This window comes from Paroedura picta, chromosome 6 (genome assembly GCF_049243985.1).
Source record: "Paroedura picta isolate Pp20150507F chromosome 6, Ppicta_v3.0, whole genome shotgun sequence".
Classification (NCBI taxonomy): domain Eukaryota; kingdom Metazoa; phylum Chordata; class Lepidosauria; order Squamata; family Gekkonidae; genus Paroedura; species Paroedura picta.
Genome location: NC_135374.1, coordinates 55,148,506 through 55,166,582, shown reverse-complemented (window position 1 = coordinate 55,166,582; position 18,077 = coordinate 55,148,506). Strand labels below are relative to the sequence as shown.

At 41.7% G+C, this 18,077-nt stretch overlaps 1 long non-coding RNA gene across 3 annotated transcripts in view; it reads left to right on the top strand.

The window, feature by feature from the left end:
• Positions 1-15,066, top strand: part of LOC143839849 (uncharacterized) — a 62,439-nt gene extending 47,373 nt beyond the window's left edge. The window contains exons 2-8 of one of the 3 annotated variants that reach the window (XR_013231907.1): positions 407-485; positions 1,190-1,454; positions 1,727-1,803; positions 4,035-4,181; positions 5,423-5,483; positions 10,750-10,870; positions 13,207-15,066. This is a non-coding gene — a long non-coding RNA (uncharacterized LOC143839849). The remainder of the gene's footprint in view (positions 1-406; positions 486-1,189; positions 1,455-1,726; positions 1,804-4,034; positions 4,182-5,422; positions 5,484-10,749; positions 10,871-13,206) is intronic. The other 2 variants (XR_013231909.1, XR_013231908.1) reach the window with 2 other exon arrangements.
• The last annotated feature ends 3,011 nt before the right edge of the window (positions 15,067-18,077 follow it).

Below are 18,077 nucleotides of genomic sequence, written 5' to 3'. Positions count from 1 at the left end.
TGCTGAGATTGAACGAAAAAGGCATATGTTCAGAATGTAAGAGACTAGGCAGGGATATTGTTTAAAATGAAAGGTGAGAATTCACAGACTCTGTTGCACCTGTTTTTGTAATGATAAATAGCCATGACAATATCCTAGTGACCATTTGGGAAAAAAACACATCCAAAAATACTAGTGTCCTGTGGAGAAGGTGACCCCTGCTGGTAGATTGGGGCAAGGGAACCCCAAAGAAACCTGCTATGTACAAATCTCATTACTGTGGAACTTTATTCGCAGCTCCAGCAGCAGGAAAATCACAAGTCATTGCTATGTGGAAACAACTCCTTTCTGTGTCAGTAAGGGAATCTATATTGGCTTGAAATCACACAGACATGCACAAGCACAGTTAATTTCTTTTTCTCCTTAGAGCAAAGCACATAGAACTGGCAATGGTGTAGAACTGGCAGTGGTGTGGCAGTTCCTTTGCTCTATGCCATCATCAAAAGGTACACCTCATAGGTACATGTAGTTTAAAAAATAACATTACAGTCAGTTCTTTGTTGCATTGTTTTTGTTTTGTAGCTCTCTGCGGATAATGAACATATAAGAGCAAAATTGCACTGGCTACACCCTTGACCTCCATGTATGTAAATGTCCTAAATGAGAACCTAGCAGTACAGTCCTAAAATACCTTCTGAGTCCACTGACTGCAATGAACAGAAGGGTGCAACTCTGCTTAGGATGGCAGTGTTAATGAGGAGGATTTTCTCCATGTAATCAGGAATGGTGTAATCAGGCACAGGCTCTGCATGATACATCCATCTGTGCTGACATTACAACTGAACGCATGCAGCTCAGGAGTAGCAGAGCACATTTAACCATCTCCCTTCTCCACACAGCCATTGTAATATCTGCATGGTGCTGCAACAGATAATGCACTGAGTATTTCCTGTATTTGTATATCCTGGCCAAGTTATCAGACTCTGCAGAGTGAATTTCAAACCTGATTTTTTTAAAACATGATCATTGTATCTACAGAATTACTGTAAATATATAGTCTAAATGATTATTCTTGCATTGCTTTGAATCTGCAGAATCTGATCATCAGCTTGTTTTGTTGCTATTACACAGCTGAAGCAGATTGCAAATAAACATAGATAAGAAGAGTTAGCCAAACACTTAAAACTTATATCTTTTGAATTTGACCTAGGGCATAAGTAAGTGGGGTTCCAAGTCCATACTGGAAGGATTTCCAATTCTATGGAACCAGAGGAAAGCTCATTGTGTGTTTCATTTCTCTGCTTGCCTGCCCAGCCGCGAGTGGCGGGAAGCAGGAGGGCGGTGCCTAATTAGGCCAGTCAGCCCGCCCCCTCATGCTGCTCGCACTGCCACACGCAGCGCAAGTGCGCCGCCGGAGCCACAGGAACGAGTCGCTCCCTTCACGCTTGCCCTTTCCCCACCAATGGGCGGCTAGGGTAAGTCCCGCCAACAATTCTTATTAAAACAGATCCTTGAGGCCATGTCTGGACTTGTGATGATTTTTGTAGTTTTGAATAGGCATTTGAAAAATGAACCACTAATGTGATGAAGTGGAATTTTGGGGGGTGGGGGGAGTTGCCCAATTGCAGCACTCAGAGGCATGATAAACCAAGGCCATAGCCTGCATGCAAAGAACAGCTGACCTATTTTGTATACTATTTCCAATACCCTCTTCACAGCAGCTTGTTTTGGGATATTTCCCCTACAGTTCTGCTGTTACCTGTTCCTTCTTCACTGAGTGCAGTTGGAGGAGACCAACTTACTCCTGAAGTGCAGGGATTTTTGGTACGTGCATACAGAAGAAATTGCCTTTGTTACCAAATTTTAGCCTGACATAAGGTCCAGCTCTATAATGGAGCAACATAAAGCAGTCATCACAGTACACAATACACTTTAGAGCATGGCCATCTCCCACCCTGCTATCATGGAATGCTGATGGAGAAGCCCTTATTACTATTTTTCTGTAAGACAGGTAAGCATTCAGGCTTACCCAGTATGCAGTGCATCATTGGCAGTGTATATCAGGGAAAGGTGTGATGGCTGGAGCCAAGATTGGTTTCATTGCAGGTCTAGTGCAACCAGTGGCATTTTGCTATGGTGAAATAAACTTACATTTCTTATAAGTTGTGTCTCACTCAGGGGACTCAAAACAGAGGATGCTTCTATTTTCAATGCCAGTGAGAAAGGAACTGATGGAAATAAAGGGCCATTCCGTACAAGGACCAATGTTGCCAATTGTTCACAGAATGCAGAAACGCTATATTAAATAGTGGAATTTCATCATTCCACATACCTTTATTTTTAGTGGAATAAAGAGTCCCAGTAGTGTTTCATTCATTCCCCCACAGTTTTCTGGTCTTGCTGGAATCGCAACAAAGGAAGCTATTTTTTTCTGTGCTTCTTCCCGCCCCTGCCATCAATAAAAAAAAACAGCCAATGGGCTGTTGTGTTCATGCTCCCAAAAAGCCCCTTTCCCTTTAAGAACTCTTTTTTTAAAAAACCAAACACGCCCGTTGCAACCAATATGCGTTCAATCGTTGCATCAGAAAGACCTTTTTGCTGGTGTAAGAGCTGGCGATTAATCGTTTACACGCTCCTCAAGTAGAAAAAAAATCCTCCCCCCACGGGCACGATTTGTAGCCAAAATTACGGGCAGTGCTGAACAGGGGGCTGTGTTGTGCTTGGGAACTTAGGGAGGTTTGTTTTACATTAAATCACTTCTGTGGAGGGACTTCAGCCAGTGAAGCCTCGCTCGTTCATTGCTTTCGCAGGTCTAAGGGGGGAAAAAATGGTGATCGCTTCTCCAGAAGTTTGGGGGTGAGAGCGGGGGAGGGACTTTCTTTCTACCGCTACATGTCTTTCACTGGTTTGTTGCAGCTTGTGTGCAGAAGTGTAGCAATTTTTTCAGGGGAAATCCACTTTTCCCAATTTCCCAAAAAGCGCTACAATGAAGCGCTTTTTGTGGGAGTGTTGCAGATTGTGTGCAACGTGCGGAATGTTGAATTTGTAGCGTTTACCAAAAGTAAGACTTCTGCTACATTTAAGTTGTGCGAAATGGCTTAAAGAATTCCTTGCCAGCAGACCAAGCCTCTCCCTGGAGCCTTATCCTGATTGAAAGTTCTCCCTAATTTGTATTGCCCTTCTAGGGCACGCTTTCTCAACCCTGGGGTTTCTTGACAGTCCTGGAAGGGTTTCTCAAATGGGTGGGAGTTCATTAATTTTTTATATTTTAAAAAGTTTATTAAACATTCATTGGGTATCAAACTGTTCCCCCCCTCCCCAAATGGCTAATGATTGGCCTGGAGGGGGTCCCAGGTGGGCATGTACACAGCTATGCTTCCCAACCATATTCTGTATGATTGTGTGACTTCTGGGTTTTTTTTTTTTTGAAGCCTGAAGAATGTTTTAAGGGTCTCTCAATGGTAAAAAAGATGAGAAAACATGTTCTAAGGCTCTCATTCACATAGCTGTCAGGAGGCCTTAACAAAAAGCCTAGCAACAAGGATTCTTGCCCCATGTGAAACACATTCCACATAAGTGGCTGCCACTGCCTGGCGCTGAGTACTGCTTGTCACACTGCCACTGCTGACTGTCTTCTGAGGCTGTGCCTGCTCTTCTGAGGGTGGGAGTGGCCATGGTAGATGGGGTAGCATTGGCAGTTCAGCAGGGCTCAGCACAGAGCCTCAGCAGCTGTCACCTTCTCTGCTGGCCATCTTGCGAGGGCAGGAACAGCTGTGGGAGATGGGTGGTATCAGTGGCACAGTGTGGCTTAGCGTGGAGCCTTGGCAGCCACTGATGCCTACACTGCCCATCTTGTGAGGCCATCCCCATGCTCCTGATAGAGACAGGAAGCAGCAGTGGCAGAGGCAGCACATCCACCATCTACTAGTGCACTCCCTGAGGCAGGACAATAAATGTCACGTCATTATAATTTCTGTTGCAGGAAGTGCAGCAGTAGATGTGTTCCACATAAGAAATCTCTTGTTTCATAGTTCTGGGCACTATTCTCTTTGCAGGTCTCCCCTGTAAATACAATGCTCTCATACTCCGACACATGGTGCCAGATAAGCTGATCACTTGTGATGAAGAAAGTAATCTTTCAATAAGGCTTCTCTTTTTCCTTTTGTGCAATCTGAGTATGAAATGGAACTACTTGAATAAATGTAAGTTTACCTTGTTTGCAATAGACTTTTTGGGAGATTTATTTATGCTTATATGGCTGGACAAAACTCTGCTATATTAACAAAATATCCAGTAAAATTAACCTTGTGATTTACTTTTCCCCTTTGTCCTTTGTAGCAATGATTTGCTTCAATGTCACTATTCTTTTTTTTCTTGCATTGCTATGCACAGAAGGGCCTGAAAAGTTATAAGCATAATTATTTATTATTTAAACATGCCTAGAACATTCCAGAATTCATAGACAGTTCCTGTTCTTGGTCTAAACAGAGGGTTTTTTTTTGGTAGGGGATTGTGTGTGATCCTTCTCAAGTCACCAGTACAGAGTACTAATGCTTCTTTTGAGGGCTTTCCCAAGTCCTGATCCTCATATACTGGCTTACCCCACTCAGCCAGAGAAAGAGTGGGTGGATCCTCAGAAACATCCTAGTGGTGATGAACAGGGGAATTATGTATGAGTACTGGCACTTGTTTAAAAGAACAAAAAAGCACTAGCTCTAAGAAATTGTAATATCAAATGTGACACAGGAAAGAAAACAAAAGGAGGGAACGATATGGTGGTGGAGAGACAGGGGAAAACATATGTACATTTCATTTACACATATTTAGTTTTACTAGGGAAGGGAATGTTGTTTACAATATGACATTAGCTGGAATACCATTTTCTCAACAGCAGAGATATCATCTTGGCATACAGGTCTGATTTAAAAAGTTATTTCCATAGTAATGATTGACCACAGTTTAGGAAAACATTAAATTTGGATTTTAGCAAAAATTGGTAGATGAAAGCCCAACCGCTTGTAGGATTTAATTTGGATATTAATTGCACAACCAAGTACCAAAGGAAAATAAATTTTCTACAAGTAGGCCATGCATATTAAATAAAATCTCTCTGTAAAGTATTTAGCTTTTTGATGGATTCAGGTGGATAGTCATGATGGTTTGAAGCAGCAGAACAAAGCTTGAGTCTAGTCATCTTTAAGACCAATGAAGTTTTATTCAAGGTGTAAGCTCCCATGTGCAAACAAACCTTCTCAGATACTGTGAAACAGAATTTCCTTAATCAATACATGTGTGTGGGGAGGTGTTAATTGCCAGGAAGGGTTGGTTAAAATCAAGATGCATAAGTAACGGTGATTATAGTTGATATTGGTTTTAAAGGGGCTACTGGACACAAATTTTGTTCTGTAGCTTTTTAATTTCCATTTTTTTGTTGCCCACCAAGTAAGAGTGAGCCAAGACAGTGGTCAGATGCCTGCTATGACACAACACTTATGGAAGAGCCCGTAAGTATGATCTTATGCACTCCTGAGATGAAGGAACTGAAAAACTGGATCGTTAAATACAGGCATTCCTTTAAAACTAGAGGCAGCTGAACATCAGAAAAAATATATGATTCCAAGATGAGAAAATGGGATCATTTTCAAAATTGCACCTGATAAACAAGCTTGGGAGCTATAGCTTTCAGTCCTTCAGTAAGCACTGAACCATACAACAAATCTATCAAGTTTTTCCTCAAGTCTGAACAGAGCAGAAAAAGCCCTGCATATTTTCAGGTGCAATTGTACTGACAAATGCCATACACAGGCAAGAAAAACAATCCAATCACTCTTAACAGGCACAGTTCAATTGTGCCAGATCAGTGAATAATGAGATTTCTGTACTATAAGGCACTTGCCTTCTATTAAATTATAAATTCTTGACACAATTGCTTCAATATTCATCTTCTTGAGTGCCATACAAAAGACACTGCAATTATGAAAAGAACCCACCATTAATGACTTTTGTATAATATTATAAAAATGATCAATATGAACAATTTCAATAATAAAAACACTAAGGAAAAGCTACTCATGTAGTATAAGAAAGAATGTTTCCAAATGGAGCACTGTTTCCTTTGTCTCTTTACATTTTGGGAGAAAAACATGGAACTACAAAATAAATGACACCCCCAGAATCTCATCTTCTGTGCCTTCCAGCATGAAGCCTGGATACTGTGTTTAAAGATCAGTTTCCAGAGAGATGCAGACATCCAGGACATTAAAAGGTTAGTTTCATAACATGAAAAAATGGAGCTGAGGGGAATAAACATTTTAAAATAAGTTAAATAATGCACTATTGTAGGTTACAAGATAGGGGCTGGGTCCCATAGATCCGTTCCCCTATCAGTGTCTGTGGAAGACTACATGGCTGAAAATGCCACTTTTAGGCAAATGGATTTGTGGGATCTAGCCCAATAAAACGTGTAATAGTAAAGGTGGATGATGTTTAGAAGATCTTCCAATGTATTTCCCCCTATTCCAAAGTGACTTTTTCATTGGTTATAAAATAAAAAAGAGGATAAGTGATGCCAAACCGTATGATTTTATAGAAATTACATGAAGGATAGACCAAAATCTTTAGTTCATTAAGTGGAGTAGCTTCTAACGATGGTAAATAGAATTGAATTCACAGAATGTTGTTTCTTTCTCTTCTATCCTGAGTCTTCTTCAAAATGCTTGGGTTCAAGGGACCGTTAGGAATGGCTGAAAACTAGGTACCAGGGACTACTGGTGGAGAAGAAAAATTCGCAAATGTTAGAGAAGGAAAAAAAAGATAGTAAGCCACGTGTCTCTGGAGCACAAAATTTGCCATGCCTCTTATGCAAATTATTGTGTTTATGCAAAAGCTCACACAATTGTGCATGTTAGATTTCTCCCAATTCTCCTTCCTGCTGAAGCCTTCACTTTGCAGCCCATGCGTGAACAGGAATGTTTAAAAATTCAGGAACAGCTTTTCAGAAAGCTCCAGGGAAGATCAGAGACAGCAAAGGTTGTTTCTATAAGCTCCATTGTTAGGATCCAAACCTTTGACAGTGAAATGGTCATATTTCAATAACATTTTATGAGTTGTAGTAATGTATTTAGCAGAAGCAAGTGTTAAAGTTGTAGTGTTTTAAGCTCTTATAGGGAATCTTGGGCCATTCTACTTGACACGTTGTTTTTGATGTATAGGTAGGGACTTGGAGTGATTGCTTTCATCGGGAAAACAACTCAGTTCATGATTCAAATGCCCCCCTTCCATTGCCACAACAGCCTGTAATTAAACAGTTCAGGAGGCACTTTAACTTTTCCCTAATTCTTTCCCTTCCATCCAAGAAAAGCTCTATGATACAGAAATCTCAAGTAATGAATAGTTATTACTAATCATTTGTTGCCCAATAGACCAAATGAGAAAGAAACTATTAGGGTGTTTTTTGTGTTTGTGTGGTCCTTATCAGTAAGTAAAAAAACTATCTCATAAGTCAGAACAGGCTAAGAAACATGGTGAAATATGGCATCTCCTAAAGTTAATACACACAGGACACTCAGGATAATGTGTGTGACCATGTCAATCCTGCCTAAAGACTAGAAGCAAATTTGTTCTGAGTAACTTGTGTATAAAACTACCCCTTGTGACTTCTGAAGAGTGGACATTTAATCTGGCCCAAACAAAAGCTCTTAAAGGACTTGGAGAAGGAAGAGATATTGGAGAAGGAATACAATGAACTGATGCAATGCAGGCTAAAAACAGAACTTAGATTATCAATGAGTTTTACACAATTTCTCAGCAGAGCAAACAGTGCATAGAATCTTAATACCTGGATGGTATTCAGAGTAACATTGACACCATAATGTTTCTCATGGACAGTCTTAAACCAGATAGACCTATATTAAGCATGCCAAATAGCCCTTCACGCTTGAGTATAACCTAATAGTTTATTGTGCTTGCATCCAAGCCTTTGCCTCTTGGGAAGTTTAATCTAATTTAGAACAAAGAGTCATGCCAGCTACACAGTGGAGTGTATTTAACAGTTTTTGCAAGAAAAATAAGAGTAGATTGTCCATGTTTTTGTTAACCTTATGGCTACTCCATAAAGAATGATAGGGGCAAATTTTAGAATGAAAACTTGAACAACACTGGGACCATAATTCCTACCTACATTTTGAAAAAATATGCTGCTAGCACCTTTTTTGTTTTATTTATTGTCATTATATGGCCCCCATTTTAAATTACATGAAAAAGAAGACCCAAATAAGAAAACTCCTTTGCTAAATGGATCACTTTCCCATTCAGTGCTCAGAAGTACACTGTAAGGTTATTTTTTAAAGACACCTATATTAGATTAATGATTATTTTCCCCAAAAACTTCCCTAATATAAAATTCCAAAATGGGTTTTAAAGACCATAAGGTTAAACTGAAATTATTCATTTGGTCAAGCAAGGCTCATTAAAATACATTGAAAGATTTTTTATTTAAAAAGAAAGAATAAAACAAAATGCATACAGTAAGCACACACACAAGACAAGAGAAAAAGAAACACAGGGAGCAAAAAGGAGAGGGATCTTAGAGAATTACCAGTCTTGAAGAAAGGTCAATGGAAGCAGCAAAACTGACAGCATTTTGCAATAGAAGAGAGTCCAACAAAGTGGGAGTGTATGCACACACACAGAATGCTAAGAAATTGGGTGCTCCTGATCTAGAACAAAACATACCCTCAGGCAGGTAAGATGCATTTGCCAGAGTAACCATAATTTAATGGGCTTTCCCGAAGTGGACAATGATGTGTGAGTAGTCTTGATGGCACTACAAGCACTAGCAGGAAGGGCTACTAGGTTAGGTGAATACAATTAAGCATTGCTTAATTAAGATAAACAGGTAAAGGGAAGTAAGTCTGGGTGTTGATGGGATTAATCCAAGGGTGAATCAATAGGTTTTCAGGAGACCCATTGTCCTAAATTATGCATATTATTTCAAGAAGACCTTTTTGTGTTTATTCTAGCTATAAACTGCACTTCATCAAAAGGAGGGGTCTGATTGAGAAGACAAACACTAATCCTTCTTAAAAGTAAAACTATAATTGTATTCCTCCAAGATTTTGGGATAACTCAAGAAATGTTTATCTGTGAAATCACTGGAGCAAATATCTCTGCCCACTAAGAATGATTTGATTTAAATAATTAATTTGATATAAAATCCATCTCCAGGGGCATTCTCAAAGCAGAAATGGAGGATAAAACCTTTAAGTAGAGAGGAGGTCACCTCTGAGTATGTTGGGAGGGAACTGGCATGTTTTGCTATCACAATAAAAGAAAATTTCCTAGTGGAAAATGTTCTAGGAGTACCAAGCAGATCCTTATATTTTAAGGATCCCAAACTTCAAACTGAGTACAAAATTAATAGCCCCAAATGATATGGCCTGGACTAAGTGTCTCCAATTCCTATACATATTCTCTTCTTATTTATTTTATTTATTTTACTTTAAGTCACCGCTCACACTAAGGATCTCCTGGTGATTTAAATATTAAAACCAAAGTGGTAAAAACAAAATAAAAACTAATATAAAATATTAACTTTAAAATATTAAAATACATGGCTATCACTATACCACTGTTAAATCAGCCTTAAAATGTGATTACTCGCCAAAGGCTGACCTAAACAATTCAGCTTTGCATTGCATTGCAGGAAGTAAACTAGTCTGGGAGTGCATGGATTTAATCTAAGAGTGAATTCCATGGAATAAGGGCCACAACTGAGAAGGCCCTTCACCTGGTGACAGCTAACCAAGTCATCCTAGGGCAAGAGAACTCTAGACCAGTGGTCCCCAAACTCTGGTCCGGAGACCAGAACCGGTCCATGGATCAGTCGGTAACTCCTCGTCGTCCTCCCCGGCTGCTGCCTTGGGGGCTGCCCTGCCACTCTGCCACCGGCTCACCTTTGGTGCTCTCCAGCAGCTGCCATGGTTGGGGCTCCCCCTCAGTGTGGCACTGCACAGCTGCTGCTGGCAGCACCCCCCCCAGAGGGCGGCGGAAAGTCAGGGGCGCTGGCGGGGAAGCAAGTGGAGCAGGGGCTCAGGCAGCAGTGACATTCCTAGGCAAAAGACTAACCCCCTGGGTCCCAGTAAAATTGTCAAGCGTTGGCCGGTCCCCAGTGATAAAAAGGTTGGGGACCACTGCCCTAGACCATTATGAAAGGGAGTGTGTGTTTGTGTGTGTGTGTGGGGGGGTTGTAACAGGAGAGGCAGTCCAGGAGGTATTATGGACCCAGACCATTAAGAACGGTAAAGATTAATACCAACATCTTGAATTGGATCTGCAGACTAATTGGTAGCCAGTGCAGCTGCCACAGAATTGGAGAAAAACAAGCTGACGATGATGATTCAGTCAGCTGACTGGCAGCTGCATTCTGTATCATCTTCAGTTCCTGAAGTTTTTAAAGTGGTAGCCATATGCAAAGTGAATTGCAATAATCCAATCTGGAGGTGTCCATTGCATGGATTATGTTTTATATTAAATCTCTGTAGTATCCCTTGAAAGCCAAAGAATCTCTCAAAACAGATATAGTGCTGTTACGTTTAAGGTGTGACTGCTGATATTGCTTGATAAATTTGCATTCTTTATTGACCTTGTATCTTGATTCTTGAGTGCCAGAGGCCTTACAGAAGGAGCACTAAGGGACATAATTTTAATTTTCAGAAACGTAAGCATCACCTTCAGCTCATGACAGGTTAAGGTATCTGTTTCCTGACACAGACTCATTTGTGACACAATGGGTTGCCACCCCTGCAGTGGCCACAAGAAAGTTTACAGCTGGCCCTCTGGCAAATACAGTGGACTTCTTAAACAGCGGATGAGAAGAGAGTATGGGTTAAAGGTAAGTTTTATTTTGTTTTAGCTGATAATTGTGATTGTTTTGTGATTGTCTTGAATTTATCTCCTATGTTGTACAATTTTACTGTGCATTGCAATGGCCCAGACCTAGTGCAATAAAGTTTGATGCTGCTCTTTATATTCAGAATATTACATTTTAAACTGATTCTCATTCTGTTTCTTAATCACATTACATTTATTTACAATATTTTAAACTGCTTTTCATTCTAAATTTATCTCCTGGACAGTACAATTAAACTGTCATCATCAGGTCCTAATCTCACATTAAAATCACTTGCTAATAAGAATGAGGTATTGTGGACATTACTTTTAATTTTATCAAATGTTTCACCAACAAGACCAAAAACTGTAAATAAAATTAGAATAGATCTCCAATGTTAACTTGATTACTAAACCAAAATTCTTCTCCATAACCATTTCAGATATATAGAAGGTCAGTCCTGTAGAAATTAGCCACATTAAACTTCCTGGGGATGATTCAAAATATTTTTAACTGTCCTCTGAAAAAAATTACTAAAGAACCAGTAAAATATATTTCCTGGACAAAATAACAACAAACGTAGATAAAAATATCCTAGTGCCCTCTCAATTAGTCTTGACACATTTCAACATCACATTTTTATTGGAGGAGATAGTCAAACCGAGGACTGAATGTTTAAATCAGTTTGGGGGTTAACACTGAGATTAAAATATCATCAAATTATAGGTATAGGCAACTCTTTAGGAGGGGAATTTCACAAGAGGATTTTTTTAGCTAAACAAGATATAGTCCCACTTCCCAAAGTTTTAGGTGAGGGCAGAATTTCTGGTTTTGATGATTGATAAGAGAGTTTCTCATCTATAAGCAAATGTATGTATGTCCTATGCCACTCCTTGTTGATTCTTGGTTATCTGCATCAGGTTTCCTTTAAGTCGACCAATGATGTTAATCTGCTCCTCCTTTAACAAAACACAAAAGGACTGCATTAGAGTCTACACTATCTAATGACTCATCATTTAGTAAGGCTGGCCTGAGTTAGCCTTCTATGCAGGAAGACCTCCCTATGGAGTAGGAATTAGAAATACAAGAAGCAGAAAGAACCTCTAGCAGTGAACAACCTGATAGAATAGAACAGGATGTATAAGTGAGGATGACTTCCTAGCATCAACAGGGAAAGGAATTCATCAGAAGCCCAGGAGCCCGTGGAACAAAGAAGAAGACAGTGTAGACTGGAATTCAGAGAGAGGAGATGCAGAGCTTGAATTGCAGCCTGATACCAGAACTAGTTAGGAGACTTGAGTATTTCATCACAGGAAGAGGCTGAATAAGTTGGCAATTGGTAAAAGTTGTTGCAGACCTGAATCCTGAAACAGCACAGTCTCCAAATGGAGCATAAAAAGCGGCGAAGACTTATCAGCAGCCGCCATTGATGCAGCGGAGGAGCGGGCGGCAAGAAGACACGTGGGGGTGGGGAGGTTCAAAGCCAGGAGGAAGGGCAGCTCTGCATGAGAGGATTGTGCTAGCCTGGTTGGCGCCTGGGCGTGGGCTCAGGGCGCCTTAAAAGGCACCACATGGAGGAGCCCTGCCTTTTGCACCAGGCTTGCCGCCCAAGCAGCTTCCCTCCCACCCACCCTGTTTTGTTGGCTGTTAAGCTTACGTCTGTATGGCCACTGGATGATGTCTTTATATTGCATTTTGTCATAGCTGGCGGTTTTGGCATGGGATGGAGCCTGTTTGGGGGGAGTTCGGTCTGCGCATTGGACTCTCCAGGTTTGGGACCTCCCTACGAGGTGGCAGGTCTGCGAGCAGGGCCGACCCGGCTGGGAAGGCTTGGGGCTCGCAGTGCCAGGTAGCCCGGGGTGGGACCAAGAAGGAGGTGGGCACCTCTCCTTGGCACCCCGGGGCTTACAGTGCCGGGTGGCCTGGGGCGGTGGCCAAGGGAAGTGTGTGCTTCCTCTTGGCGCCCCAGGTGGACACTTCCCTATGGTGGGAATCCAGTGGCAAGGGGACCCGCGTTCCTGGTGGGGGAACCGGGTGGGCCCCAGGGCGCCACTGGCTCTTCCTATGGATGGGATCCCAGCAGCAAGGAGGCCTGTGTTCCCAGCGGGGGATCCAGAAGGACTCCAGGGCACTGCTGGGTCCGGGTTCTTGTGGTCTTCTGACTGCAAGTCAGGCTCCCTCTCCCATGCTGTGCCAACACTCCTGTGGAGTATTAATAAAGCTGTGGCCTTGTTTAAGCCAACTAAAATGTGTGAGTGTCTTCCTTGAGCCCAAAATGCCCTCCTGCAAGTCAAACTGTGTGAGTACAACATGTGTGTTTTCTGTGTTGTTGGTTCTAGTGATTGACTTGCTCTGGCTGATCCATACCTACTCTGACCTTGGACTGCACTAAGGACTCTGCTGAAAGTATCCTGACCTGAAAGTATCCTGAAAGTATCCTGACCAGACTTTGTGGATAATTGCCTGCCCTGCCCTTGAATTGTGATAGTAACATCTGTTTACAACCCATTCTTCTGCAGCAGCTCAGTTCATAGGTGTACCTGCTCTATATCTTTCATGCCTGTTTCAGCTCTTCACACCATATGGGTAAGCTAGAGGAACTGTGTTGACAGCATACCTCCACTGCCCAGACTGGTAAAGCAGCACAAAGGCTCAGAATATATATGGACTCCCCAATTAAAAATGCCCTTTGCTAAGGAAAGAAAAGGCAGGTGCCCATATTGTGAGTTATTTCTTCCTTACCAAGGATTAAGTCAATCTGGAGGTGAGATTTATGTAAAGCCTCAGTTAGGGGAAGAACTAAACTCTAGTAAATTGACTCATGTCTTGACCCCAATCTTTGGTGAGTCCACCAAAAGCTGCTTTTATAGTCCTCATTACACATCTACATCAAAAGTAGTTTTCCCTGACACTCATCAAGAAAAAAAAGTGAATTGGTTTCTCACTGATTGAGCCATTCATTTGCAGAGCTAGTTTTAACAGATTCACTACACGCTTCACTATAGTTCTAGATGTACACATCGTGGTTGGAAGAGCTGCATTTAAATGCCACCAAAAGGAGTCCGATGGGAAACTCGTTTCAATTTGTATTTTATTTGTTCAGATAACCATGTTTATTTAGATTGTCTCTATAAAAGATCATAATGTTAATGTAACCAAAATAGTCCCACTGTCCTACATTACACTTCTGCCTTCCCTTAGATTTGTTTTGGAGACTTAATAGCCATCTCAATTTAACAGCAATATTGCACTAATTGAAAAAAGTACCTTAAAGTGCTGTTGCAGCAGATATGCTAACAACAATTACATGGGAACTCAGACAAACAAATCATAAACATCAAAGCTGAGACAGAAAAATAATTAAAATGGCAAAAATACACTTCCCTGAAGTGTCATTTTCAATCAAATACTGACTCTTATCGAACATGAATTTTCCTGAGGGCTTCATGCAGTTTACAATACTTGCTAACTGTTCTCACATAAATTATGGCTATTTCCCCATCTATTTTCACAATATTTTAGTGGATTGCTCTCATTAGCAGTAATAGAAGTTACTTGTATTAATCCTTTAACACATGGTACAAACAGGAGTCTTCACTAAAATTAATCAGAGAGCTGAAAACTGTAACAGCACTGCCCTCAGAAGGCAAACCTACATTACAAGAAAAGCACAACAATGTTCATTTCCTTTGAAATACAGGGAGAGAGCAGGCTAGCCAACTAAATAACTATTTGAGGGATTCACAGATGCCGAGTCAGGACTACATTCTCTGTTGTCAAGATCAAAATTAAACAACTGACAACTTAGACTAACAACATTTATCATGGTATGAGCTTTTGTGAGTCTCATCTCCTTGCTTCCGATATGTGATAGAAAAACCATTTGGGTGAGTACTTGAACTGCTTCCCCATAGTCATGAAGGAGATATGCCCTACAGCTATCCCATCTTAATTTCGCTGAAATATTTTTGGGGTGGGGGCTCCCTAATGGATATGTATTTAGTCTGATATAATGATTATTGACCCTCCTTCTAGTGTTGTTTGTTTACATGTTTTAATTGAATTATTTTTTTAAACTTGTTTGATTTTTAAATGTTTACTTTTTAATGTTTGCTGTCTTGTGGACCATGATTGGAAGAAAAGGAGGCATAAAATGTTCTAAATAAGTAAGCAAATAAAATAATATTGATTCATCTAAAGTGCAGTCTGATTTGGGAAAACAGGAATCACTCTGATTTTTTTTAAAAAACTGAACCGTATGCAGAGAAGACTCTGCTACTGATCAACATAGAGCAGCTGCCATCAAAGGCGGCCACGGATTGATGCAGCGGCGGTCCGCCAAATTGGGCAGGATAGCTGTGGAGCATGCATGCCAGGAGCACGCACAATATCCTGCATGGAGGTGGGGCCGAAAGAGTACCTTATAAGGCACTATGAGGTCCTGGCTCAACCTCTCTGCCTGAGTTGCCACCAGGACAGCTTCCCGCCCTCCCTCCCTGTTACCAGTTGTTGTTGTGGGTTTATGGGTTCAGTTTTTCAATTTTATCACAGCTTTGGATAGGGGCACATGATGAGGGATCCGTTTGGCAGGGAGCCGGTTTGTTCATCGGACTCCCTGAGGTGATGGGGGTCCCATTAAGGGACCAGTTGATTTGAGCATGGCTGATCCTGCTGGGTGGCCAGGGCCTCAGAGCCAAGCAGCCTGGGGAGCCAAATAAGATTGGCATCCATTGGCTCCTCGCACAGGCTGTTTCTCATGTGGAGAACTCCAGAAGCAAGAGATCGGCTTTCCCAGCTGGGAAGAATGGTCCAAGGACACCTCTGGGCTCCGGGTTGTAGCAGCCAGACAGCTGTGGGGTTGCGGGTCTCCTCCTACATGCCCAAATTGGGGCAACCCTCTGTTTACGGGTTGGAGTTGAATAAAGCTGTGGCCATGTTAATGACAGCACAAAGAGTCATGTCATATTTGGCACAGTGCCACCCTGCAAATCAAGATATTTTCTCCATGCCATTTCAGGAATGTATGTTTCCAAGAATGATTGCTTAAATAGAAACGAGTGGTAAAAACCTGTGATCTGATCCTTAGATTACTACAAGCAAGTTTTCCTAAGCTCTAAGAAGCCTATTTGGATGAACAGAGAACTTCAAGAGGAACTAAGAAAGAAAAGGAAAATGTTCAGGAAATGGAGGGAAGGACAGAGCTCTAAAGAAGAGTACCTACAGGTTACTAGGCACTGTAGATCAATCATCAGAAAGGCCAAAGCTGAGAGTGAGCTAAGATTGGCCAGGGAAGCCCATTGTAACAAGAAAAGATTTTTCAGTTATGTGAGGAGCAAACGTAAAGTAAAGGAGGCAATAGGCCCACTGTTGGGTGCGGATGGACAAACTCTAATGAAAGATGCAGAGAAAGCAGAAAGGCTTAGTGCCTATTTTACATCTGTTTTTTCCCACAGGTCAAAGTGTTTAGGCACATCTAGAGATGGCCGTAGCCAAAGGATAGTGTCTGGGTGGCAGGTTAACATGGATAGAGAGGTTGTCGAGAGGCATTTAGCTGCACTGGATGAGTTCAAATCCCCTGGTCCGGATGAAATGCACCCGAGAGTACTCAAAGAACTTTCCAGAGAACTTGCACAGCCCTTGTCCATCATCTTCGGAACCTCTTTAAGGACTGGAGATGTCCCGGAGGACTGGAAAAGAGCAAATGTTATTCTGATCTTCAAAAAAGGGAGGAAGGATGACCCAGGAAACTACAGACCAGTGAGTCTCACCTCTGTTGTGGGGAAGATAATGGAGCAGATATTAAAGGGAGCGATCTGCAAACATCTGGAGGACAATTTGGTGATCCAAGGAAGTCAGTATGGATTTGTCTCCAACAGGTCCTGCCAGACCAACCTAGTTTCCTTTTTTGACCAAGTAACAGGTTTGCTGGATCGGGGAAATTCGGTTGATGTCATTTACTTGGATTTTAGTAAAGCTTTTGACAAGGTTCCCCATGATGTTCTGATGGATAAGTTGAAGGACTGCAATCTGGATTTTCAGATAGTTAGGTGGATAGGGAATTGGTTAGAGAACCGCACTCAAAGAGTTGTTGTCAATGGTGTTTCATCAGACTGGAGAGAGGTGAGTAGCGGGGTACCTCAGGGCTCGGTGCTCGGCCCGGTACTTTTTAACATATTTATTAATGATCTAGGTGAGGGGGTGGAGGGACTACTCATCAAGTTTGCAGATGACACCAAATTGGCAGGACTGGCAAATACTCCGGAAGATAGAGACAGAGTTCAACGAGATCTGAACACAATGGAAAAATGGGCAAATGAGAACAAGATGCAATTTAATAAAGATAAGTGTAAAGTTCTGCATCTGGGTCAGAAAAATGAAAAGCATGCCTACTGGATGGGGGATACGCTTCTATGTAGCACTGTGTGTGAACGAGACCTTGGGGTACTTGTGGATTGTAAACTAAACATGAGCAGGCAGTGTGATGCAGCGGTAAAAAAGGCAAATGCCATTTTGGGCTGTATCAACAGAGGCATCACATCAAAATCACAAGATGTCATAGTCCCATTGTATATGGCACTGGTCAGACCACACCTGGAGTACTGTGTGCAGTTCTGGAGGCCTCACTTCAAGAAGGACATCGATAAAATTGAAAGGGTACAGAGGAGAGCGACGAAGATGATCTGGGGCCAAGGGACCAAGCCCTATGAAGATAGGTTGAGGGACTTGGGAATGTTCAGCCTGGAGAAAAGGAGGTTGAGAGGGGACATGATAGCCCTCTTTAAGTATTTGAAAGGTTGTCACTCGGAGGAGGGCAGGATACTGTTTCTGCTGGCTGCAGAGGAGAGGACTTGCAGTAATGGGTTTAAACTTCAAGTACAACGATATAGGCTAGATATCAGGAAAAAGTTTTTCACAGTAAGAGTAGTTCAGCAGTGGAATAGGCTGCCTAAGGAGGTGGTGAGCTCCCCCTCCCCCTCACTGGCAGTCTTCAAGCAAAGGTTGGATACACACTTTTCTTGGATGCTTTAGGATGCTTTGGGCTAATCCTGCGTTGAGCAGGGGGTTGGACTAGATGGCCTGTATGGCCCCTTCCAACTCTATGATTCTATGATTCTATGATTACTAACAAATGTCTTATCCCTCTTATTAAATTCAAATGGGAATTCATTTATATTTTATTGATTATAATTTTATAGCTTGCTTTGGCTGT